Here is a 24,437-nt window from a genome sequence, read left to right on the forward strand (position 1 = left end):
GGCCAAAGCGATGCACAGCAGCTGAGGATCTACACGCAAGTGCCAGTGAATTGACTGCTTTTTCCTCTGACTTCCCCAGTGCGTAATTGCCCTTGCTATTAGAAGTTTGTATCAAACACAAAGCAACAATTAAAGGGCAACGATAAATCTGAACCAGACATTAGCAGCGCTTGAACACACATATATGTGGGGCCCAGCAAAGAGCGCAGACAGGTCAGAGCAGAGGGGTCTGAGCATGGCTGTTGAGCACACGCATGCAGGCAATGTAGAAGACAACCATATGGAGATGAGGGCTGCGAGGAAATGCATATGCATGACACCCAACCATCCGCAGGACTGCTCCGAGTCATAAGCCCAGCATCACTCAGGACACACGTCAGCCAGGATGAAGCAGGCGCTGTGATATGTACCTGGCTCGTGGGTACACAGAGGAGCAACAAGTTCATTTCTCCTACATCCAAGTCCCCTGTAATTTTTCACTGCAAATACAGCGGGACAGACTCCTGCTGGACCTGCTTTATGGTTCTTTCAGTTGATAAAACTACGTTCAGGTGTGGATGACAACACACAGAACACATGCTGGGTTAACACTACGTGCCGGAGCATGAGAAGACACCAGCAGAACTGTATATTAAAACTTTTTTCCATGAAGCTTTTATGTATGCCTTTTTGAAAAAGAAAAAAAAAAAAAAAAAAAGAAAAGGAGGGGGGCAAGAAACTCTACCCAAACAAATCAGTTCTTCATGATTTCTTCAAGCAAAGTTTTGGACATTATCAGCACGCGCTGTTTCAAACAAACACCTTCATTCCTTAATGCCCCTGTGACATTTTCCCTTGAAAATTTACTCAGTCAAGTACAACTGAGAGTCAGCTACTACATTTAAAAGTAGCTACATTACCTAACCTTGTAATCCAGGGTATGCAGCCAGACATTTCAAATACATTATCAGGCCTTCAGTATGGATGCTTTCCACCACTGAAACTTGAAATTTCACTTGCAAATTACTCCCATCACCTTTGAAAACTCTGTGCTGGGAGACTTCCTTTAGAAGGCAGAGGCTGCAGGTTGCATGGAAGTGCCAATTAGAATTTCAATAGCAGATAACCAGATGCAAAGTCTGTTTTCTGGCAGATGGGTTTATAAATCCGGCAGGGAATTTGCAATAAAAACAAAAAATAAAGATGTTTGCACCAACGTGTTAAGAGGTACATAGCCTGGAATTTCCCCCAGAAAAGTACTACAACAGTATGTGTGTGTATACATATAGATTATATATATATATAAACTAGAACCAAGCAGCAAACATGCACAGCAAGTGCATTAGTCTCCTACAGACATGAAAGCTAATAAACATGGATAGATTCCCTCTAAAGTATCCACTACCATGTAATGGACTGCATTAACATACATAGTAGAAGATTATTATGGTAGGTAATTAAGATTAATACAGTAATACATGCACTTTTGAGAAAGAGACACCACATCAGCATGCACCTTGTAACCTAGTTTTCAAATCTACTGATCAGCCATGCACTGTGAGGTCTAAAGGGCAGTGCTCGCTATCGGATAGCGCCTTTACCTCACCCAGCAAGGCTACAACTTAGCTCAGGGCAGGGAGGATTAGTGTCTCTACGGGTTTGCTCCTCCAGTAAGCAGTCAGTTAACTCACTTTATCAGGAAACAGGAGCGCCGTTGCGTGACCAAGCCTGGCAGGGATTCAGGCAGCCAATTGTAGGACATCCAGGCACCTTACTTGACAGGATCTTGAGACAGGATTTCTCTTTGCTAATCCTAGAAGTCAAAGTTTGGGAGACTGCAGAGGAGAAAGTTCAGGGATTCACAGAATCCACCAGAACAAGATCCGCTGTGACAGGATCCCCCCACAGGGTGCCGTATGCAAGGGCTGGGTGGAGGAACACTCTGCCCACCATGTACTGGATCCCAGCTGGCACATTGTTAACATGGCCCAGGGAATGATGAAACCTACCAAACCCCTCCACTTCGGGCACGGTAAGACGAAAGAGACTTGGGTACTGTAAGAAACTATGGAATAGGATATTGTTTATTAAGATTTATGTTAAGCATAATGTAAAGACTAGGCGCCAGATATCCAGGATGCCTCTTGTGAAAAATAAGATAACCGCCAGATGTCCAGGATGCTGCTTGTAAAAGAGAAGATAACCGCCAGACAGAAACAAGACAGACGACCCCATATAAAGATATATGAGTAAGGGGTTAACACCTCCACTACTTCATAAACACGAAAGTAAAAAGTATAAAAAAGGACTGTTTAAACTGCTCAGGGCGGCAGTTGGCGGAGCGCAGACTCCCCTGCCGTCCAGCGCTGTCTTTGCTCATATTCTACTTGCTATAATTAATAAAATTTTAATTGGATTATGATCAATTGTGGTCTCAATTTATAACAGGTACCATACCGCACGCAGCAGGGCCCCGCTTCCAAAGGCGACCTCAGCTGTACACACTCGACGTTATTTACTCAGACACGATATATTTTGACGTATCCGTGATGCCATGCATAAGGGCGACCTGCCACAGACACCCCATTTTTTGGGGTGGTCCAGAGGGCCTAAACCTGCCACGTTTCAGACGGTGACCGACTTGCTGAGTCAATCGGCTCTCCTCCCCGCAACGAGACGAGCTCCCTGCGCCCCCACCTCCCCAGGAACAGACCCTCCGCCGACCACACACGCATTGCACTGCAGGGAGCGCAGACCCATCGCTCCCACCATTGCTGGGGGCGGGGGGATACAATTTATTCGCAAATTTACATGCAACTTCCCGCGACGAATGTATTTGCAACTTATGTGGCAGTTTACGGGAAGGGCTGCGGAGCTTCTGCTCCCCACCCAGGCCGCGGCCCCCGTCCCGCCCGCGGTCCGCAGCTGTGCAAATGGACAACCACCCCACGGCAGCCCCCCACCACGGAGACATCCCACCCATCCCCATCCCCGCTGCCGACTGGCACGGCGTACCCCCCGCTCCCCCAGGCCGAGGGAGAGCCGGCCGTACTCACGCCGTGGCGGAGGGCAGGGCCGCTGTGCAGAAGAGGCGCTCACCCCGGCGGAGGCGGCCAAGCCGCCCGCCCCGCTGGCGCGGCCCCCCCGGGGAACCAGGCAGCCCCGCCGCCCGCTCCGCGCCACATGCCACGGCCTCGCCCCGCCCCGCGCCCGCCCCTCCTCCCCTCATTGGCCCGTCTGTCCCTCGCCCCGCCCACTCCCGCTGAGGCCGTGCCCCCTTCCACCCATCACCACGCCCCCTCTGCCCGCGCCGGGGGCGGAGCAGCGCCGTGCGCAGGCCGCGCCGTTCACCCCGGAACCAGGGGGGAGCCGCTTGCCCGGAAGTGACGTATGCGCGGGGGCAGCGGCGGGGCGGCACGGGCTAGACCGCCGCCCCAGTGCCGGGACCGTGTGGCGGCCCGGGCCGGCTGCCCCCGGCGGCGGGGCGGGCTCCGAGCCCTGGCTCGGCCGGGCCGGGCCGGCCCCGCCGCCTCAGCGGCGGGGGGCTTTGCCGCCCTCGCCACGGGCCCGCCGGCCCCTCGCCCGGCTGCGAGCGGCAGCGCTGGCCCCGCGGGCGGTTCTCTGCCGTTACACCGAGCCCCAGGTGCTGCTGTTAGGTATAAATCACCCTAACCGCGCCCGCCGCTTAGGGCCCGTGCCATGCGCCGGGGAGAAGCTCCAGCCAGAGGAGGAATTGCCCTTCTCCTCCCGAATTTTCAGAAGGGACCCCCGCCGCCCCCATCGTCCGTGGGAACGTCTTGGGGAAAACTCGGTTTGATGCCGGCGCGTTCGGCCTGTGGTTTCTGCAAGCAAACCACAGGATTTACTTATTTCACCCTAAGTAGAGGAACAATGACTTAACAAGTTGGGTCCAAGCTCTCATAATCGCCACAAAGGAGGAAAAATCAGGAAAATGTGCAGGCTACCAGCTTCTGGCTGCCCTGGAGTATGAAAAGTACTCCGCCAGCTATTCCACCAGCCATACTCCACCGTAATCTAGATAGAACTTTTCTCATATCGTCCCTAAACTGGGCAAGTCTCTGTTTCACTAGACGTGATGGTACACTGGCAGCAGCAGCACTGTTTTAAGTAGGGAATGCTGCTGAATTAGGTATGTATCGAATAGCAGAACTCCACGCCTTGCTGATTGCTATTTTTAGTGTTGCTGCCTATGCCAAAATTTTGCACGTTGGCAGCCCACAGCTGCTTGGGGCAAGCCCTAGCAACAGTGGAGCTGTGAAGCTTTTATATGCCACGTTAGGTACATGTATATACAGAGACATATATGTCCGAGTCGCATCCTGAAGTGTGGAGCCAGCTCTGTGAAATGGCAGATGGTGCGGGGCTTCCTTTAAGCCAAGGGCTTAAATTTTAAATTTTAGAGCAAGCACACTACCTCCTGAATTCAGCTCCTTTGGGTTAGTATTTCCAGATCACCCAAAGAAAAGTCATCACAAAAAAGTGCAGAAAACAGCACTGTGCACACGCAGGCACAGTCCATACTGTCAGATGCTTTACATAGTGATTGTGGCATTGAACAGGTGAAGAAGGAGCCCATCCTACCTCAAATCATGTAAGGATTTCAGCTGCTACTGCTAATCTGGCTGTAGATGAAAGTGATGCTGAAATCATTCACACATCCCAATGTAATTTTAGAACACACAATTTGGCTTCTCAAAATGAGCAAGGAGGAGGAGGAGCTGATACCCTGGTCCATCAGTTAATTAAAAGTAGACAAAATGCAGAGCTGGCTAGCACTGCACATTAATGACTCAATTTAAAGCATGTCTGTGTATATATTGTATTGATATATCATTTCATCATTCATGTAGGATGCTGACATCTACTGAAATATTCCCTCCCCTCCTTTCCAGAGAAGGAGGAAGAGAGAAGGAAGCTCTGCAGTTTAAGAGAATTAGAAGAGACAGTTGAAGGGGGGAGGAGGACTGACTGCTGTAGAACAGATTATCTGGCAGAACCAAGCACAACAATGGAGGAAATAATGTGAAGCTGTTGAGCAAAGCAGGAGGGCACAAGGCCCTTAGGGTTGGTGTAGTGGGGAACAAGCACATATTTGGGAAAAACAGTCTTGGGAGAAAAAAAAATGCACATCTGGGAGAAGCCCAGATGTGCAGTGGGAAAATAGAGGCACTGAAAAAAAGCTGTGATCATGCAAACAAAGAGAATGGGATGTCATGAATGTGCCCTCGCCCACCTCTCCCTAGGATGCATGGGGAATGTCAGTCGGTTGGGCTGTTTCCTTTGAGAATCCCAGAGGACATAATTTTGAAGTGTTTATAGAGATCTTTGCAACTTTACATCCCTCATGTGAGAAGCTGGGGTGCTAAGACATGCTTGCAATAGCAGGTTTTCACAGAATATAAATAAGGGCTAAGCCACTGTTGAGCTTTCACTTGGTTGGTATTTATTCCAGATTGTCAGGAGAGCAGAGATTATGGGATGTAATGAAATGCTATCAAAGGGGATTGGGCTGGAGGTGCAGGAAAGGGGATTTTAGGATATTAGTTTAAATGGAAATGGCTCAAATATACTCAAGCTATGTCCCAGACATTAACCCGTTCAGGGATTTTGTACTGACAGGGCTAGAGACCTCAGTCTCTAGCAGATCTGCATTTGTGAAATAACACATTTCTGTTTTAAGAACAGATGGTAATTGGGATAGGGAATATTTGCTCTCCTGGAGTATTCAAATAAACTTAGCTGGTTGATCACACATCTCCTATTATGTCTAAGAAAAGGTAGAACTACGTTCCTTAAAATAGATGGAAGGCTGGACCTCCCTGCCCTGCATTGCAGTGGCCCTTTTCACCCAGTGCCAGGACACATTCCCAGCCTGCTTGGAAGAGATGTCCCCCTAGAACCATCATCCTTCTAAGTCTGCATGTGGTAGGTACAAGCTCCTATAACAGCGTTTTAACTTGGTGTGGGCCAGATTCACCTCTGATATAGTTCCAGTCTGATTAAGCCAAGAACTTCTTCAGCTTTTTCCATAACCATTATTTCACAGAGGACATGCCTTTGACAACTCTTAGGCTGCAATTAGGGAAGAGTCTGGATAGAGCTGTTGACAATATGTTTGCAGAGTACTAAATACCATCGAATATGATCTGTAAATATTTACACTTGGAGGAAGAGATTTGCTCTTTGCATATTTTGCGTGCTGGCATCTGCTAGGCTGAAAAAATTACTAATAAAAATCACATTGTGAAAAAAATAGTCCGTGCTGATTCTTTGGAGCTATTTACTTAAGGACAGTGGTGTGATAAAGAAATACATTCCTTGGGAATTACATCCTCTCCAAAATTTCAGTGCTGGAATAGGCACTCTCACTCTGTGGAACTGAGGCAGCACACACTGCAGGGGTGCAGGTTTTCCTAGTAAGGAACCCTAGGAAACTCATGGCGCATTTCACTTGGGGAAGGAGTGTCCTCCTTGTTTGGCAGGATTAGTACCCACAGCTATAGCTGTACAATGGCTTGCTTTGGCATGACAGTCTTGAAGGGATTTAGCTACAGTTCCTTTCTGGTCTTGCACCTTCCCCAACCCTGAATTCAGTCCCACCAAATCGTAAGTCTGGCCAACTCTTCCAATTTTGTGACTTTTCTGAGCATTCTAGTTTTCCCAAGCAAGATACTGCATAAGAATCTTGACTCATTTTTAAATGGTTTTGGTGTATGTGAGGAAATGTCTGGAACTGTGAAACAAGTGCCCCTAAAAGTAGAAACGTGGATAAGCATATCTCAATTTCAGTGAGCTGAACTCCTCATATTTGAGCACAGTGGTTCCCATCCACTGACAGTAGTCGCTTAAAAGTAAAATTTCATCATTAAAATTCCAAATGCTCTTTATAAACTTATTTTAAAGCCAAGATTCTCATGTAATATCATAATTGTAGCAATGTGCACCAAATTAAAGAACTGGTCACAGAGACAGACCATCAAATTGACTGCATTTTGAATTACTATAAAGGATTAAATACATGCAGACAGCTAAAATTACCCTCTCTGTGCATCTACACGTTACAACCACAGATATAACATTACTCAGGACCCATCAGGATGCTCCAGTTATGTTCAAACTCTTCAAGCTGTCCCACTGGCATCATGTTACTGCAACTTCATCATGAAAAATGGATATTATGCTCTGCCAGAAATCCTGCCTCTCCAAAGCCATGGGAATCTCTGAAGCACAAGTTTAAACATACATTAACTCCCCACAGCTAAGCAGCAGCACGAAAGATATTTCCAGCAGCACATTAGCAGGCATATACTGCACCTAACATCGTGGCACAGTGTGTTGCAAGGGCTTGTAATTTAACTTTCTCCTTACTGGCTAGCAGTGCCTCCTGGTGCGGCTCCACGCTAGGCTTGTCATCCTTGATGGAGCAGAAGAGAAAGTACAGGATGGAAGTGGAGGGAACCAGGGACTAAAGAGCTACAGACTGTGCAAGAGGTAGGGCAGAAAGGAGGTGCCAGCAAACTGTTACAATTGCCCCTGTGCCATGGCAGAAGGCAGAAAGCAGCTCTTGAGAAGTTTCTAACCACAATGCCACCACGTTACCCTGCTGCCAGGCTGCAACCTGGAAAATCTCTTTCCTGAGTACCGACGGATGGCTCATTCGTGGCAGATGTTGTGCCACGTGAAGACTGGGTGGGAGCGCTGTCATAGCTCAACTCTGGGCTGCAGTTGGGAGCTACACTCCACTGTAAGGGGCTGGTATACACTCCGGTTGGCAATGGTGCCATCATATATCATAGGGATATATAATAAAACCAGAATATAAATTCATTCCAGTTCCCAAGGGTCCAAACTCAAGCTTGTTGTCTGTTCCAGCATTTGGATTTCTCATGACACAGTAACTCCAATATCGCCACAAAGGGGGAGCATATGGTGTTTTCTGCTTCTGTTTTATTCTTGCTGAACAGACGTGGAATGTGTCTGATGGGTACTGTACAGATACACACAACAAGACCTGGTCCTCACTCCTCAAACGCCATCCTGAAGAAGAGCAGACAGGCTTTGTCTTCACTAATGGGGTTGGCAAAAGAGAAGGGACATGTTTCTAGTGCATTAACTGATGAAATTTTCCTAAGGGAAAGCAGAAACATGCTTTGACTGGTCAATGCAACCTGCCTTGTCCACACAAGGATTTTAAGAACACCTCTCCTTCTGGCATAGGTGTGACCATACAGGGAAGTAGAAGGGTTGAGGGAGACACAGATCAGAAGCGACATGCCAGGGATATAGCTAAATTCTCATGAGAGCTACCGTTGACCTGGTTTCTGCTCTGCTGTGTTTAGCTCTTCCATAAGGATTTCTGACTCACGCCAGAATGCTTTGCACTGGCTGCTTCCTTTTCTGAAGGACTGCCCAAGCTGATGCAAAGGATGTATTTGGGAACAAGAGGCAATCCCTTCAGAAAGAAAAACTGGAAAAGCGACATAAGCAAGAATCCAAACAGTGGAAAAAGCAGGTTGCTGAGTTGGGGTTGCACAGAACAGGGAACTACCATTCAGAAAAGAAAAAATAAATTATGAGTATAGTCGCCAAATCCCATCTTTGCCTAGAGCTGTGCCGGGAGGTTTTTTAACTGGAGGGATTAAGAGTGCTTAAAAATAATAATCTGGAACTTGAGCCTGTATCCTTTATGCTGAAAGCAGGGTTTGTCCTTCTTGAAGAGATCAGCCACAGTAAGGAATCAAGCTCAAATGCTACTTTCCTGATGGAATAGGCAGCAGACTTTGCACCACACCTGATTTTGAGTGCTATGTACTCAAGTCAAATATAGGGCTTCCTGCTGCAGTCCTCCTCCTCCCTCCTCACACCACAAACCTAGACCTTGATCCTTTTCCAGGAATACCTGAAAATTATGTGCAGCTGAAGGTGGAGCTGACTGAATGCTCTGCAAGTGTTGCTGTTGAATTTTTGCTTTTTCCAGCCTCTGTGTGTGTGCAAGCAATGGATTTGCTAATGAATTTTGCATTGTTTTCTCTCTACTCACTGTCTTAACAGTAGCATCCATTGAACCATCAGTGTTCTGGCCTTAGACAGGCACACAAGGAAGAGGCTGTAGCTTGTGCATGACTCAAAGAAACAAAGATCCTTACAGCAATGCCTGGCAGTGTTGCTGTCAGCCTCATGTCTGGTGGCATTTCTGCAAGACACCATTGTGTCCACCAGCTTTCCACTCTAGGGTTTATCTCTTTGATATTAAAAACTAAGGTGAACAGAAACCTGCACAAATGAACTCAGTGTGGAGCAGATGTGCTACCAAAAAATCCCAAACAAAAAAAAAGCTAGTTATTTTAAAATGAAGCCTTTTGACTGGATTCAGGCAAGTTCTGAGGCATCCCTATGGCAAAAGAGGCACTGCATTATTAATAAGCCATCACAGTCTGTACTTGCAGATGTTTTAAAATCAAAAAGTCAACCCAAACAAATCACACAGCAGTCTAAACAGTGGAAGCACTGACAGAAGAACAGGGTAGCTGCTCTAATGATACAGCGAGCGCATGAGCACCTACATCTTTTTAAACAGAGGTCCATGCAATGTCCACAGAAGCTGGAGGACAGAAGTGCATGGTGCCATTCTCTTTCCAAGATCAGGTACAGCCAGGGCAAGAGAGGACAGTTAATCAGTAACATACTTTCTGATGCTTAGTTTCCAAAATAACAATCTGTTTAACATTAACTGAGCTGATAATAGTTTTTTCCCTTCCACATGGGTGGCATATGCCAGCCAAGGATTCAGAAACTTCCCCCAGGGCTGGTAAGGGACAGTGCAGCAGGAGGCAGCAGTTACAGGGGGCAACTCTGGAGTTTCCTCTCCAGCCTGTCCAGTTCACTGTGGGTTTCCCAGCCTCCACGCAGGACACCCTAGGACTGTTAACAGCCTCAAAGAAGTGGGGTGGTGGAAGAAGATTGCCTGAACATCAGCGGGGAGTCAGAAAGCGGGCTAGACAAGGAGGTTGCATGCATATGATCAAGGGTGGCTTAGGGACTGATTCCCCCTTTCCAGAGCCTGTGAGGAAGCAGAGAAAGGTTAAAGCTTCTTGTCCTCACTGCTTTTTCTACTTGATTAATCTGTTGCCATCCTGTCAACCAAAATGAATGTCTTTGGTATAAGCCGAGCCTTGTGCCGCTTTGGCAACAGAGCTGAAGTCACCCTGTAAAGCCCCAAGACCAGCACTCAACCAGATCCCTTAGGGTTTTCTTTGACCTCCTCTTCTGGACTTGATCCCATCCCAGAAGCAGAGAAACCATGTTCCATTCATGCACGTGCCACCCCTTGCTCCACAAGCACACTCAGCAGCTGGCTAAGAAGCATTTGCCTTCACATCATCATCTGGTGGTGGGGAATGTGCTCCGCTGCCAGGCAGTAACGCTGCAGCACTCCATGTGCTCCAGGCTGGGGCTGAGCCTCCCAAACACATGCACACACACCTGCACATGCACACAGGTGGGAAGGTGTGTGCTGGATGTAGGCAGAAATGAGGAGCACAGGCGGTGGAGGGGGACTCACCACCACCACCTCCTACCGCTGCACCGGGTCCCCTCTCCCTGAGGAAGCAGCCTAACGCAGGAGCAAATAATAGCCCCTAGCTTGTGTATATGCAGAAACCAGATCATCAGAGGTCTCTCCCTGGTCATCTCATTTTCATGTGGCCCTCCTGTCTCTGAGGTCTTCCTGCTCATAGCCAGGTTTAAAGTACACTTGCGATGGCTGGTCCTGTGGCCTTTTTGGACTGAAAATGTAGAGCCAAGACCTTCCAGGCAGACCAGCTAAACCCTCCTGCTTGCTGCTGTGGGCTGACCCCTTCTGTAATCTCTACATGCTGAATCAGAAGTGTGGAAACTCCTTTGGTCCAGGCTCACTCTTCAGAAATGCCAACTGGCTTGTGCAAAGGGTATTTGCTAGAGAGAGGGAAACCACTGAAAGGAGAAGTAAGAGTGTTCCATTATGGGAGGGGAGTGGAAAGAAGAGTTTAAGCAGGAGCTATTGAATGGGTCTCTTTAGAAATATTCTTACACCAAAGTCCACCAGGTCTCATGCGTACATTGTGGTACTAAATCTGTTTTTATTTTGTAAGAAGGAGGAGGATAGAGGGAAGAAAAGGATGCAAATAATAATCCTAATCACACTGTACTGTCTGACAACTATGCCTAAGGGTAGCACAATACTTCCAGATGGTTCAACTCCTGCAAAAACCCTCACATGCTACAGGGAAGTATCTATGACCATCAGTCATAGGGCATGGGCTGGGTTACTTGGCCATGGGCCCATTCAGTCAAAGTACTTTTTAATACAACCATGTGGAAGGACAAACACCAAGAAATAAACGTTGCATCCCAGGCTCACAAGAGACGGCGTGGAAGAGAGAAAAGCACAGGCTGCATCTTGAATAAGGACGTGATAAAACATAAGCTGGGCACAGACATATGGAGCCTTGCAAAAGACTTAGGAAAAGCAGCTAATGCACCTTCAGAGGACCTCTCTGTCGGTACAGAGGACAAACTATTTTATTGGTTACTAAGAATTAGCTTTGGGCTGGCAGAAGCCATGTAGATCCATCACTCTTGAGGCAACAGGAGACAGGACTCGAAGCTGACAATTCAAACAAAGCTTCTTTTCTTGCCTTTCACTCTCATGAATGTTCCTCGCTTGGAGGGGGAAAAATACAGCTAAGTTACTGGTCTATCTATTTCCCTAGCTCCTTTCTTTGTGGATAATAACCCAGCTCAGCAGCTGTTAGGTCCTTCGAGCCAGTAACCTTAGCCAGACGTTTCATGCCAAGAGAGAAAGAGCAGCAGGTGAGGAGGGAGCCGATACCAAAGATCTATGTATCCTAAAGAGCTGTATGTAGGGGGAGCGCAGGAAAAGGAACCTGGGAATTATTCAGGGCTGGCAACTGGCAATCAGATTTAGAGTCATGAGTTATGTCTGTATGTTAGGCATCTCTTTGGTACTTCACAAGTATTCCATCAACAGTGAGAAATAAGAGAGGACTCAGCATCCCTGATATTGCAAAAACACAGAAAAAAATGCATAAATACATCAGGAATGAAAAACCCTTAAGCAAACAAATATACTTGCAGACTTTTTTTCATCTATCAGTATGAAGCAATATGGCTACTTGCCACTTCTCTGCTCATTTGGTCATCAGAAAGAACCCAATTACAGCAAGTTTCATCACTCCTGTCGAGAGAGAATGTTCACAGCTGTTGGCATAGAAAACAATGCAAGCAAACCACTGACACTGCATGAGGTCCCTAGTTCCCCTTGATCTGAGACTGGCACCATGCTATTTGAATTAATAAGGTACTGGGTGCAGTCCTTCTAAACCCTGAGTGGTTGCACAACACATTGAGCAATAACATAACACACTGAAAAATTCTGTCATTGCTGGCATATAAGCTGAATGAGTGAGATATACGGCCCTCCGCTCATTAATGACTGTGTGGCAACAGTTTTTCATTACATTGCTCAAGCCACGTCAAACCTTCAGCAGACCAAGCAAGTTAGGCAACAATTTACACAGTTCACACAGTTACCCAAAATGCTAGATAAAACTCCCTAGGTTTTTAGTAGATCACAAACCATTTTTAGTAGTTTTTAACTTACCTACAGTAACATGTAATCTCTGGTTTAATAGTCTAGAGAGCAGAAGGGAAAGTGAAAGCTGGAGCTCCTGCAAGGGAGGGCTAGCATCCTTCAAAGAAATAACTACATTTCAGAGATCATATTCATGGATAGCAACCACAGCTTGTAACCTTCCCTTTGAAAGGGTTGGAGCCTCTAAAAGAGCCAGGGAAGACACTTGCTAGCTGGGTATCTTCCACAAGGAAAGGTATTGCTCAGCTCTCGTGCGGTGAAGTACCTCCCCTTTGGTGTCTGCAGGAGCAGTGGGTGGGCTTCAAAGACTATCTCAGTTCAGAAGCTCAACCAGCTGCTGAAAACTGATCTGGGAAATGGTATGGTTTGTACCCGCTACACCGGTTCAGGAGCTGTCGAGGTCAGCTCCACAGCTGCCTACCCATGGAGTACCAGGAGGGCTCAGTTATTATCATTAGGCATCTCGGGAGGCTGCTGCTATCTTGATGTTGACTGCTTACTAGATGCCAGGAGACATTACTCATCACATGAGAATTAAAATTGTTATTGGCCATATTTTTTGCAGCTGGGCTTTCAAACTAGTTTCATTTGGCCAAGGGGTTGCATTGTCGAGCTGCTTTTTTCTTTTTGGTTCATGTTGACTTTCATTTAAGCTGGATGTTGCTGCAGGTAGCAAGGGCTACATGTCTGAATGTGGTGGTGCATGTATGTCATCAGAGCTTGTCCCTCTGGACGTACTGGTAATGTTGCTACTCACATATTTCCATTTTGCCTGCATGCATTACTGCAGGTCATGTACCCAGTATGAATGTTCACATACACACACCATTTAGTACCAGCCCAGGAGGTAGGCTGCAGTTTTAAAGCTGGTGGTAGAGCCCAGAGGCAAGAAGGCCTTGGGATCACGGGCTCCCAGCACAGTTTTGGGGAGCTGAGAGGAGCAGCAGCACTGTCCATACAAGCATGTCAAGAGGGCGTTAGGCAGAGCTGTGGCTGGTTGGACCAGCTCCTGCCAGCAGGATGCAGGAGGACAGAGCACAGATGCATGAGTGGTGGCCCAAGGGGTTGTTCAGGACGCCAGGGAAGGGGAGAGTCCTAGGCTAGATCTGTGGGTAAGAAGATGGGCTGATCTGAAGGGAAAGGAACACTGGCATTTTATCCACACTGAGAACCTGTGTTACTGCACTGCTGCCTCTATCAGCACTGAAACACATCAGAACAATATGAATAGAGAATGGGGCAGTGAGCTAATCAGGGCATCATTTCATCCCATAGGATACCATGCCATGATAAATTACCATGGCAAGAGCATTTAGACCATGTTTGCTAATCCCAGGCCTCTCCATGCATCTTAAGCCTCCCTGGTAAAGCAGCCACAGACCTAACACAGAAGAGGTTCCCATTCCAAGCTCTTCTTTTGAATCCTTAACTACATATTTATTGCTCTGGCTTCTGGCTTCCCCATGAAGTGATGTTTATACCTCCAGTACAGATGGGGCCCGTTGGACAGAAAGGTTGTGCTCTCTGATGCTGAGTTCCTACAAGCTGAGACAATAAGGAGGAAGGATCTTTGGCAGTACAGCTGCTGAGGAAGAGGAGGCACAAAGCCTATATCCATTATGAGACAGAAGGGAAGCCACACTGTTGCTCTAGAAGTCACCAGAACCAGCCCTTCTACCTAGCTTTTCTTCCGCCTCCTCACAGTACTGCCAGGATAAATACAAAGCTCAGGGGAAAACAGCATTTGTTGCTTTATTGAACTGTCTCTAGGGATTGCTGCTGATTTAGCCTTCTTGCACGGCTCTGCATCATTAATCAAGATCACCTTCATCAGAGCAGCCAGGAGCCTTTAGAAGAAGGAACTGCAGGAGAGGAACCTTTGGGAATTAACTCAGATGCTTTGGACCTGACTTATCTGCAGCACTGTCAACTCACTATTTTCCAGTCATGCAATACAGCTTTGGGGCTGTGGGTTTCTGGCTTCTTAACAGTGATTTAGATACCTGAGCTTTCACCCACTAGCAATAATACAGATTTATAATACTTAGGATTAGAGAAAAAAGTCTAAGAACAAGTGCACCCTGTAGCCTAGCAGAGTAACCAGCAGAGCGCCATGTTTTTAGGGGGAAAAAATAGTATTTCAGGATGCTTAATATTGAACTAGCACATATGATGCTTATGATCACTCTTTCCAGCCCCTTGCTTCACTCCCCCTTGAGGCATCTGAAGCTTGAAGTCGCTTCTTGAATCTCCAGCCAGATTCTTACTGGGTTAGTAGAACACCTCCTTCCAACCTAGTCGTCCCACCACCACTGCCTAAGGGCACAGTCCCTCTTCACCATCCAGTGACAGCTGAGCTAAGCCTTTTATTGCTATCTCTGCATCTAACTCACAGGCTGAGCAGAACAGAGTGAATTGATCTGTAATTAACCCCTGCTTGGACATTCAAGACCTATATGAGAAAAAATTGGTATCCACCCCACTCCTTGGCAGTTCCTGGGCTCACCGCGTCAGAGCGGGGCTAAAAGCTGCAAATCCAACAACAATATACAAATTTTATTGTGCTCTCAGAAAGAATTACTCTGTCCTTGCAGCTTGTGTCCCGATGCCTCTGATGGTCCCTGGGACCGCTTCACCCCACAGGTGCCCCTGGGGTCTAGGTTGTGTGGCCTGGCTTTGCTGAGGGGAGCTAAACCTTTGTGGAAAGCTGGCAGGAGAAGTGACTTTTACCAGAGGAAGCTAGGTCACCTGAGAGGACAGCCCTCCCTCCTTCCCACAGGTTTTGTTTCTGATCCAGCAGAAGTCAGTACATATTTCGTCAAAAGCTGGTGCTTCTTTTTGCAGCTGTTTCTTCCTGACTCTGGCATTCTTCATGCATGGCCATGCATTTCAGATGCGTAACGCAGCATGTCTGCATGCCCTAGAGGTTGCTGGTTCCTGCCAATGCCAATCCATATGGGGTTAGTCAAGTGTAAGAGAGTCCAAGATATGACCTCTAGCCTATGAGCATTTCTGTTTCCAAGTGAACTTTTTAAGTATTTCTTCTGATTTGGGGGTGACAGATGGTCTGCCCCCATGCTCTGAATCCCCAGACGTCTAAGGAAACATTAGCAGTAGATGAGGTTCAGAATTCACCCTTGTAAACCAGCTGAGTCAGCATCAATGAAATAAAACCACATTGCAGCTCAGCTAGCAAGGTCTCTCCCTCAGGGCTGGACCGAAGTGGCTGCCAGAGGAAAACAGAAGGGCTTGAAGGGCTCCAGCAACACTGTCAAACTTGAGAGCAAGGGCATGGGTAGATCAGTGGGCATCCTGACTTCACCCTTTGCCAGCGAACCTCTTCCCTCTTTGCTGTTCACTAATGTAAATTCAGCATCAGCTGGCAGAAGAAATATGCAGACTGTACAAGGTCATAGATTTCTGTATTTCCCATGATCTCAAGCCTGCAGAGTTTTCTCAAGCTTCATCATTTGCTACTGGAACCATTGCCTTTAGTACCATGTTACAGATAATGACACTCCCTCTTAAGCTGGAAATTTTCATTAATGGCAATAGCCACACTAACAGACAACTTTCTGGACAGCTTGGGTTGCAGCGTTAGCTGCTGGGTTATTATGAAGGACAAATGACTGCTAGAAATCTCTGCCTAAACAGAGAGGTACCTCATGGGGTATCATATGCAGAGTAATGTGCAGGTTTTTTTCATTGCAGACTGTTCTGTATTCACACATGAAATCTAGGTGGAAAGTTAGCTCCCTGCCCCGAGAAAACAACCTCAACCTCCAAACCTGCATCATATTCTCATTTTGTTGTAACTACTACAGTCAATGTCTTCTTTCCCCTTTAAATGCAATCATTTGCTGGGAAAGAATAGCTAAAAACTTAGCTGGTGTTCATATAGATTAAAAATTACCTAGCAAATTCCCTTCTTACACTTGAATTTGCAGTCCAGGTGTCTGTCCGTGTCAGTCTGATTCATTGCTGCGACCCCACTGGTAGAATTGCAAGCCCTGTAGCTGAAGGAATCGGACCTCTCCCCTTCCACTGCATGCCAGTGTGGGTTTATACAGCTCAACATACCAGGCAGCTGCAAATAAAGCCTAGGGTGTGCTGCTGATAGAAAGAGTCCAGCTGCCACCATCAGGGGTGCTGGGGCAGGGTGGGTGAGCACAGGGTCCGCTCAGACCACAGCCAAACTAGGAGCAGGGAAATTTCTGCTGGGGTGCACGACAGGAAATCAATGAGTCTGCAAGATTTTAGAGACTGTTGGATGGAAATGAGAGGCAGAAGGGGAAGAATGCCAAGCCTTACGTAAGAGTGGTGGTTTGCAAACTGCTGTGGGAGAAGAGGTCTCCAGGACGATGCGCTGGTTTGCTTTCCTGGGGTGGGGGAGAGACACAGGATATTTCTGTCCAACAAAATCCTGTAAAGGCAGCGATGACTTGGCTGCAAAAGAAAAAGGAAGGATAAGGCAGGAGAGGGCGCCACTGGTTTGCTGGCATCTCCCACCGCATCTGGCAGGCTTTGCTGATCCCTGCTGACGTAGGTCCAATCCAAAGCTGATTAAACTGTTCCCACCAAGTGCAGCGGACTCCGGAGAAAGTAGACAGCAGAGAGATCTCAGCGAGACATGCTGAAACGTCCCTGCAAGGAGAGGCAGGTGGGGTGGGAACATCGCTTGTGGGGTGTTACTCCAAGGATGCATCTCTCCTGATACATACCGCAGCACCAGGCTGGCTTCATCCCGGCACCATCACATAAAATATGCTCACAAAGCCCATGCAGCATGGAGCAGCCGTGGTTCTGTGTGTCTCCTAGTGTGCTGGGTCACCACCTGCTCACTGCTGGGTCACACGCTGAGGGGCAGTATGTCCCCTCTGCATCCCTCTCTCTCTCCACCTTGCTCCTGCCACTGATAGCAAAGGAATTGCTGCAGGAGACAAGCCACAGCCTGGGTGTGAAGGGAGCGAGGAGGCAGGATGGCGGGCGGATACAGACAGGCTGTGAGCACCTTTGTGCTGCCACTTCCCTCGCACTCTGTGACAGCTGGGCTCCAAGCTCCAGCACGCTGATGCGGTTCCCCAGTGTTACGTGTTACAGGCAGGGGAGGAGGAGGGCATGCTGCTGCTATCTGCAGTTCCTTGTCTTCTGTCCTGCAGGACCAAGGCTGTGCCCAGCAGAGCAGGCTTCATCCTGTACGTGGGAGGGGCAGTGGAGGCTGCCACTGGGGAGGGAGAGAAGCACAGAAGGGTGGAAAGCCCTTATTTCCAAATCTGATGTACAACTGCTTAGCCTTCCTTGGTGTACACTGAAGAGCTCACTGACCTCACAACACACCAGCTTCACTCACGTATTGGTGAACAGAAGCAAATGGGTGTATTTGGGAGCAAGAACTAGAGTGATCTGGAAGGGGAGGGCACTGTAAGTGATCCCTGAGGCTCTTTGCAAAGCGTCATGGACCGTTTTTGAGAGTCTGCACTCACACTCTTGCAAATGCACAGCTGGAGTGTAGTGCTGCATGGGGTGGGGGGGTGGGGAAGGAAGCGATGGGGTCTAAGGGAGCTGTGCCTAGCAGCTGGGGCTGAGGATGGCACAAAGCCCAGCAGACAGCCAAGCTGGAGCAGTAAAATAGGAAAAGGTCCGCAATGGCAAAAGAGCAAGTTCTCCTGTGTCCCCAGGGATTTTCCTGCTCCCTAAAGGAAGGCAGAGGCCTCAGAGGACTGAAAGTTCCAAGCTACTGGAGGGGAGCTTTGGGGGAGAGAACAGAGCAGCTTTCTTTTAAGGAACCATGCTCCCACCTGCCCGCTTCTCCTCGGCCACCGCAGGCTGCTGGTGGTGCTCACCATCCACAGGGCAGCCAGGGGCTATCCTCAATGGATGGCTTCTTTGGCTTGCACTCAATACCAGCCTGACCCTCTAGGAACAATGATATTGCTGCCTCTGAGAGCAGAGAATGACTCCAGGTGACAAAATAAGTGTGTAACAACAACATGGCTGTTTCAGAAAGGATACCCAGCCCTGGCATTGCTTTCCCTCAACAAGAAATGCACCAGCATCTCCCAGCTCCTCTCTGCTGTCTCTCCTTGATACTTGCAGGTGCTGCCTCCTTTTGATGCTGCATTTTTTTTTTCTCCTGGCTGCTTGGTACCAACCTCAGCTTCTTTCCTCCTACCAACCATTCTTCCAAGAGTGAGAGCATCCAGGCAGCACTTGGGTATGTGCCAACGTACACACGCTCTGCCAGATCGCCAGCACAACAGTGGGGTAGGACATCCAGCGGTGCAGGGGTTAAGCCAGTTCTGCTCTGGCTGTCCGGGTCTCTCCCCTCCATTTTCTCCCATGAAAAATAATCAGCAGGTTTTAGCCTTGCAGGCATGCAGAGGGGGTCCAGCTGCTCTTGTGCAGGCAGTAGTATCCTCTAAGCTTCTGGGGACTAGCTGTCTGAAGGAATCATTTCCAGGGACACATTCACAGTTGAAGGGTAAATTTGCAAGAAAAAACAAGCAGTGAGGTGCAGCTTATTCTGGCAACATTTAACACAGAGGCCGAGGTCTCAGTGTTTGCATCTCCCAGTGTTTTAGGGAAAGGAGAGATTGTTTTCCAGAGGCCCTGACTGGAAAAAAAAAAGCGAACATATAAAGAAATACTCATCTTTATGAATGAAGGAAGAGCACAGCTGAATGTCGCTCTCTGTCTCAAACTGAATTTCCACAGGCTGGCTCAGGAGATGGGTGACAGGTAAGAACACAGACAGAAAATGTGCATTTTTCAGCATCAGGTCACAGCAAGCAAATGAGATGCAATGGGATTTGATCTGCCTAGCTGGCCTGGCAACCAGCCAGCCCAGAATAAGGCAAGAGAGGCCATGGTTTTGTAGCAGTGGTAGCTTTCTTTTGTCTGAAAGTCTAGCAGTTGCAAGACTGGAGAGAAGCATCTGCCTGGGTACCTCCATCTCTTTCCCTCTATGCCATCAAGTTACCAAAATCAGCTCGTTCAAAGGAAGAGCGAGGACAGGGAGTCTGTTACCAATCCACTGCATGTTAGAGCACACAGAGCTTGTAGCCTTCAGCCATTCTGTGCCCACTGACATGACATCAGGGGTTCAGGTGGCAGGGAAGAAGTCAGCAGAGCTCACTAACCTCCATCTCCTCTGATTGAAAAGTTCAGATGATTGAAAAGTTCTGAGGTCTCAAATGAAGGCAAGAGGAGGCAGATCTGAACGTTTAGGAGGAGGTGGCTTTTCACGTGATGTACAGTGACAGTGAAGAACTGCCCACAGTGGGATGTGGTGGATGTTGGACAGGAAACACCAGACAGGTTCAGGGAAGACAAATCCACCAGGACACAGAAGCCTTATTTGGCTCAGGTAGTGCCTAAACCACACATACGTTGGCGGAGGCTGTGAAAACCCTCAAGAAGTTTGACTCAGCTTGTTCTGTTCTTCAGCTCTTGCTCGGGTGTCTGCAATTGCCCACTGCCAGACACAGGAGAGGAAGTAAGGTGACTTGGAAGCTCTCACTGTACCCAAGAGTCATTCACAACTTTTACAACTGCTCATTTGCACCTCTGTGTCAAGGTGAGGACATCCATAGGCCTCAATTAACACAACCAGGCTTACATGGGACCCACAACCGCTGCTCATGGGCCCAGGAGCCCCGTTGAAGTTCACCGTTGTCCCTTCAGTCCTGGCTTGATATATCTTGTAGGCATACCTGCTCTCACACCTCTTCCTGGGTATTTGGATTTCCTGGCTTGACCTCAAACGTGACTTTACATCCTTACTTCGACTTGACTGTCACAAGATCACTGATGGGACCCCACTGCCGTTACGATCCCTGCACCCCTTACCCAGCTCAGATGCTGTGGGACTGTGCGCTGTCAGTGAGGGTGCTACAGCCCTGTGTACGCTTGGGACTTAAAACCAGCTGTGATGGGGGTATTATAAGCTGATGCCAGAGGACTAGTTTCTGTGTCCTCTCTTAGCTTGGCTGGAGGAGCGTGCTGCTGGCTTGCAGCAAGGTTGTTACTGGAGTGGACAGAAGGCTGTAAAGCAACCAGCAAGTGTCAGACTCGCACCATAAAGCACAGGACACAAGAGCAAACCCAGGGTGGTTTATGAGGGCAAGGGCCTCTGAGGAGGAGGAGAACCTCAAAGCTGAATCTACAGGAAGATTTGGTCCATCAGTCAGAAATGAGATACTCTACAGGAGAAGGACTGGGCACTGGGAGCCCACACTAGCTCTGTATCGATTAGGGACACTTCAGAAAAGCTGGATTCTTTAGTTAGATCGTTCAGCCAGACAGGAGGATGAAACTGCATTTCTCCTATGGGGATGGTGTTTACCAGAAGAAGCAAACTACTTTTTGTTTTGCGTTCAGGTGTCAGCTGCATCCACAGATGCTGTTTTGTCATCAGAAGGTCCCTGAGTGGTTTAGACTGGCCTCAGAGCCTCTAATCTTGCTGGAACTACCTGCTGCACTGCACACAAGTGGGCTGCTGGAACTGCCCAGCTGGGCAGGGGGGTTCAGCTGACTGCTTGAGCTTCACCAGGGCCTCTCTGAGACTGGCAGCCCCAGACCTCTCTGCCTGGGAGCAATCTCCAGTTCCACAATTCCAAGATTTAATCCTCTCCTCCAAGGAGACTTGGCAGACTGTAAGGGAAGCCAGCTGGTGATGGTCTCAGGCTCTCCCTTATCTACCTGTCCACTTTGCTGCATTCACTTCTCTCCTCACTGCATTATTTCAGTTGCAACTGATTTATGTTTTTGATGAGCAATCAATAAGCTGCTGTGACTCCCATACTCTCCTGAGGCCTCTGCTCCTGCTCTCCCAGTTGTTTCTGGGGGTAGCAGTCAGCTGGTGGACGTCCTCATCCTCAGGTGAAATACTCTGCTTTGTTTTCATGCTGCACCAGCACTGATTGCTGTTGTGTAATGCAGACCTGGGGCTTGCCTTTTCTGCCTGAGCTACACAAAGCTCTTGGTTCACTGAGTGGCTTGGATCTTCTTTGCAGGAATGAAGCCTCTTCCCTGTCTCCTGTTGCTTGCAGATAGCCAGAGAACCAGTGATGGAATTTTCTTAAGGCTTCTTCTACTACTTTTAGGGAGTTTCAGACTTGCTGTAGCTTTTTGTCTTTTGTCTGCCAGTTTCTCCCCAGTTTCCTTTTATTCCCTCTGTGGACTACAGGAACATATCAGTGTTTCAGGACTCTGCAAGAACTCTGCTTTTCCATGTCCCGTTTTCCTGGGTAGCGAAAAAAAGAGCTGCTCCATGCCCAGGAGTTCAGCCCCCCATGCAGCATGGACACCTTCCTATTCCTTGGCCATACTTTGTCCCTGGCTGAAAGCAGAGCTGCTGCTGCCTCAGCAGGGTAAAGCTCCCTTTCAGCTCACCAGGTCATGCAACCTCTGTGAAACAGGCCAGGCTGAGTGGGAATCATCAAGCTGGTAGCAGTGCTGGATGCTGAAAACAGAGGAGAAAATTTTCTGCCGCTTTTTAAATTGGAAGCACTAGGCTGTCCCAGTTTGGCAGATTTCCGCTAATCCTTCCTGTCACCTTTCCAGTATAAAAAGCTTTAAACCCTTCTTATTCTGGTATGGTCTGAAAGTCCCTAGCCTTGTTCCTCCTCACCTGCTCTGCCCCAATTACCTGCACTGCTGATGAAATTAATGCTCCAGAGGGGTACTGTGTACCCACTTGTCCACCCCTGGTACACCCTACACCAGGGTGTGCCACCAACGTAGGTGGAGGTCTTCTGCTTTGACATCTCAGCTGAAAAGTTTTGGAAATCTGAACACTTTATTTACCCTCCTGAACAGAGTCAGGAGCACTTGGAAAAGCCAAGACCTTTCCACCTGACCATCATCAGAAGCCACCACAAGCTGAGCAGGGAATACACATGGTACTCTTGGGTTAATCAGAGCAGAAAGGGACATGCAGACAGAGGGACATGGATTGACATGGAGTGGGCAAGTGCTTTTCAGGGAGGAGCAGGCTGCTCCAGATGGAAGCAAAGGGTCCACATAGGGGTATGTTCCCAGGGCTGGGAGGAGAACTCTGGTCCTTGGCTCCATGGGGAGCCCCAGTGCTTTGTGGCCTTGCAATGCACGCTGCTGCTTACATGCAAAAGGCCACTAAGCCCACAACTGCAGGACTTTGTGTTGCACAAATCTTAAAGCATCAGTTTATAACATATAAAGGAATGCAGAATTAGACCCGTATTCTTTGCCACATACTGGTCGATCCTCTGGTCGGCTGCACATGAAGACTGCAGCAATGTAACTGAGCTAAGTGCTGCAGGAGGCTTTGCCTGATACTTTCAACTACTCTGCCACAGCATCTACCTTGGGGAAAAGTGTTGAGAGATAAGGGCCAGCCCCACTTAATTCTTTCCATATAAGCAGTGATTACCTGCTATCATGGAAAAGGTATGTGTATAAAACTATGGCCTAGGAAAAAGTAATTAGGACTTTTGAGATTTCCTTTCTGCTTTTTATGTTGACAGGTTGACAAAAGACCAGCAGACGTGATTGGTAGCATTCTGCACAACTCTGGTGTCAGCCCCATAACAGGTCAGGATCAATGTCGCACCATTCACATGGCAGCAAACAGGTGCTTTTCCCTGTGGTTCCCTTCCAGACTCCAAATCTGCTTCAGCTTCTCTGCTGCTTTAAATTAAAACAGAATAATAATATGCAAAAAGAGATGCCATTACACAATCTCTTCTAGCAGCTGGCACAGCAAACAGGAACACACTAAGAGCTCAGGGAAGGGAATCACTTGGCAAAGCATTGCCTGGTCAGGAAACTTCAGCTCATCAGAGGTGAAGCTGCTTGTGCTCTCACTGAAAATGATTCCCCATTTGTAATGTCTGTGAGATTTGAAATTTAGTCCCTGATCAGAGACTATGGAGGATGGGATGCATGGGGGAAAACTACTTTAGCAAGGGGAGAAAACAGTTTCCCTGCCTCTTCTTGCCAGGGCTGCTGGGTTCTAGACTCTGGTCCTCACTCCACCACTGCTTTGTAGTGTCACCCCATGCAAGGTTGGGTGCTCCAGTTGCAGCACCCAAACAAAATGACCAAGTAACCAAGGTGCATGGAGCTGCAGGCGCGGCAAGAGTGGTGGGAGATTCCCTGTTTCCCTGTGGTCCTGGAGGGCTTGTGAACTCTTTTCAGAGTCTTTTCTGCCAGCTTTTCGTTGAAAATCTGAATTGATTAAGTGTTGCTATAAGCAAACGTGGTTTTAAGTGGGTCTCTTCCTCACCAGTCCCCTTGAAATGAATTTTCTTGGCATCTGTGGGGTTATAATGGTATTAGCTCACCCATTTCTGTACCACTTCAGAGGAAAAGACGGGTGGTACTTGGCTTCACCTATAATGAAAGAAACAAGCTCTTTTTCTCTTTTCTCTTTTCAGAAAAAGAGGAGATTCCAGGCCACCTTTAATCAACTCACTAAAGCCCTCCCCATCACCAAAAGGAACCCCTTTATTAAAAGGGGAGAACAAATGATCTTCATAAGAGTCTGGAATTGAACCATCAGATGGCTTTTTTGTTGTTGGGTGGGGTTTTTTGGTGGGAATCTGAGATCTGAGGAGGGGGATAGAGTCATCTGAGGACGACGCACCTTTTCTGACTTGTCAGAAAGGCAGCTTCAGTCTCCCTTGCTCGTTGTGCTCCAGCACGGTCAAACGCCAAGGCCTGCGTGGTGCTGTGCACTGTGCAAGCCACCTGCACGGGGGAGGGAATGGGGGATGCACTAAGTTTTGCTCAGCTCACCGACTTC

The 24,437-nt window shown here is 48.1% G+C and overlaps 1 protein-coding gene and 1 long non-coding RNA gene across 6 annotated transcripts in view; one reads left to right on the forward strand and one right to left on the reverse strand.

Annotated features, from left to right (window-relative positions):
* Positions 1-24,437, reverse strand: part of LOC308070870 (uncharacterized protein C11orf24 homolog) — a 96,024-nt gene that overhangs the window by 24,867 nt on the left and 46,720 nt on the right. For 2 of the 5 annotated variants that reach the window (XM_080405550.1, XM_080405551.1), the window contains exon 1: positions 3,036-3,159. The exons of 1 other annotated variant lie outside the window; for it this stretch is intronic. The gene's annotated coding sequence lies outside the window, so the exon portion shown is untranslated. Of the gene's footprint in view, positions 1-1,670; positions 1,793-3,035; positions 3,180-24,437 lie in introns of those variants that run through there. 2 more of the 5 variants (XM_080405552.1, XM_080405549.1) reach the window with 2 other exon arrangements.
* On the forward strand, positions 3,277-24,062 carry LOC308070895. Its single transcript, XR_013930919.1, has 2 exons — positions 3,277-4,129; positions 4,851-24,062. It is a non-coding gene; the product is annotated as an uncharacterized lncRNA (long non-coding RNA).

The sequence above is a fragment of the Falco punctatus genome (assembly GCF_963210335.1).
Source record: "Falco punctatus genome assembly, chromosome: 10".
Classification (NCBI taxonomy): domain Eukaryota; kingdom Metazoa; phylum Chordata; class Aves; order Falconiformes; family Falconidae; genus Falco; species Falco punctatus.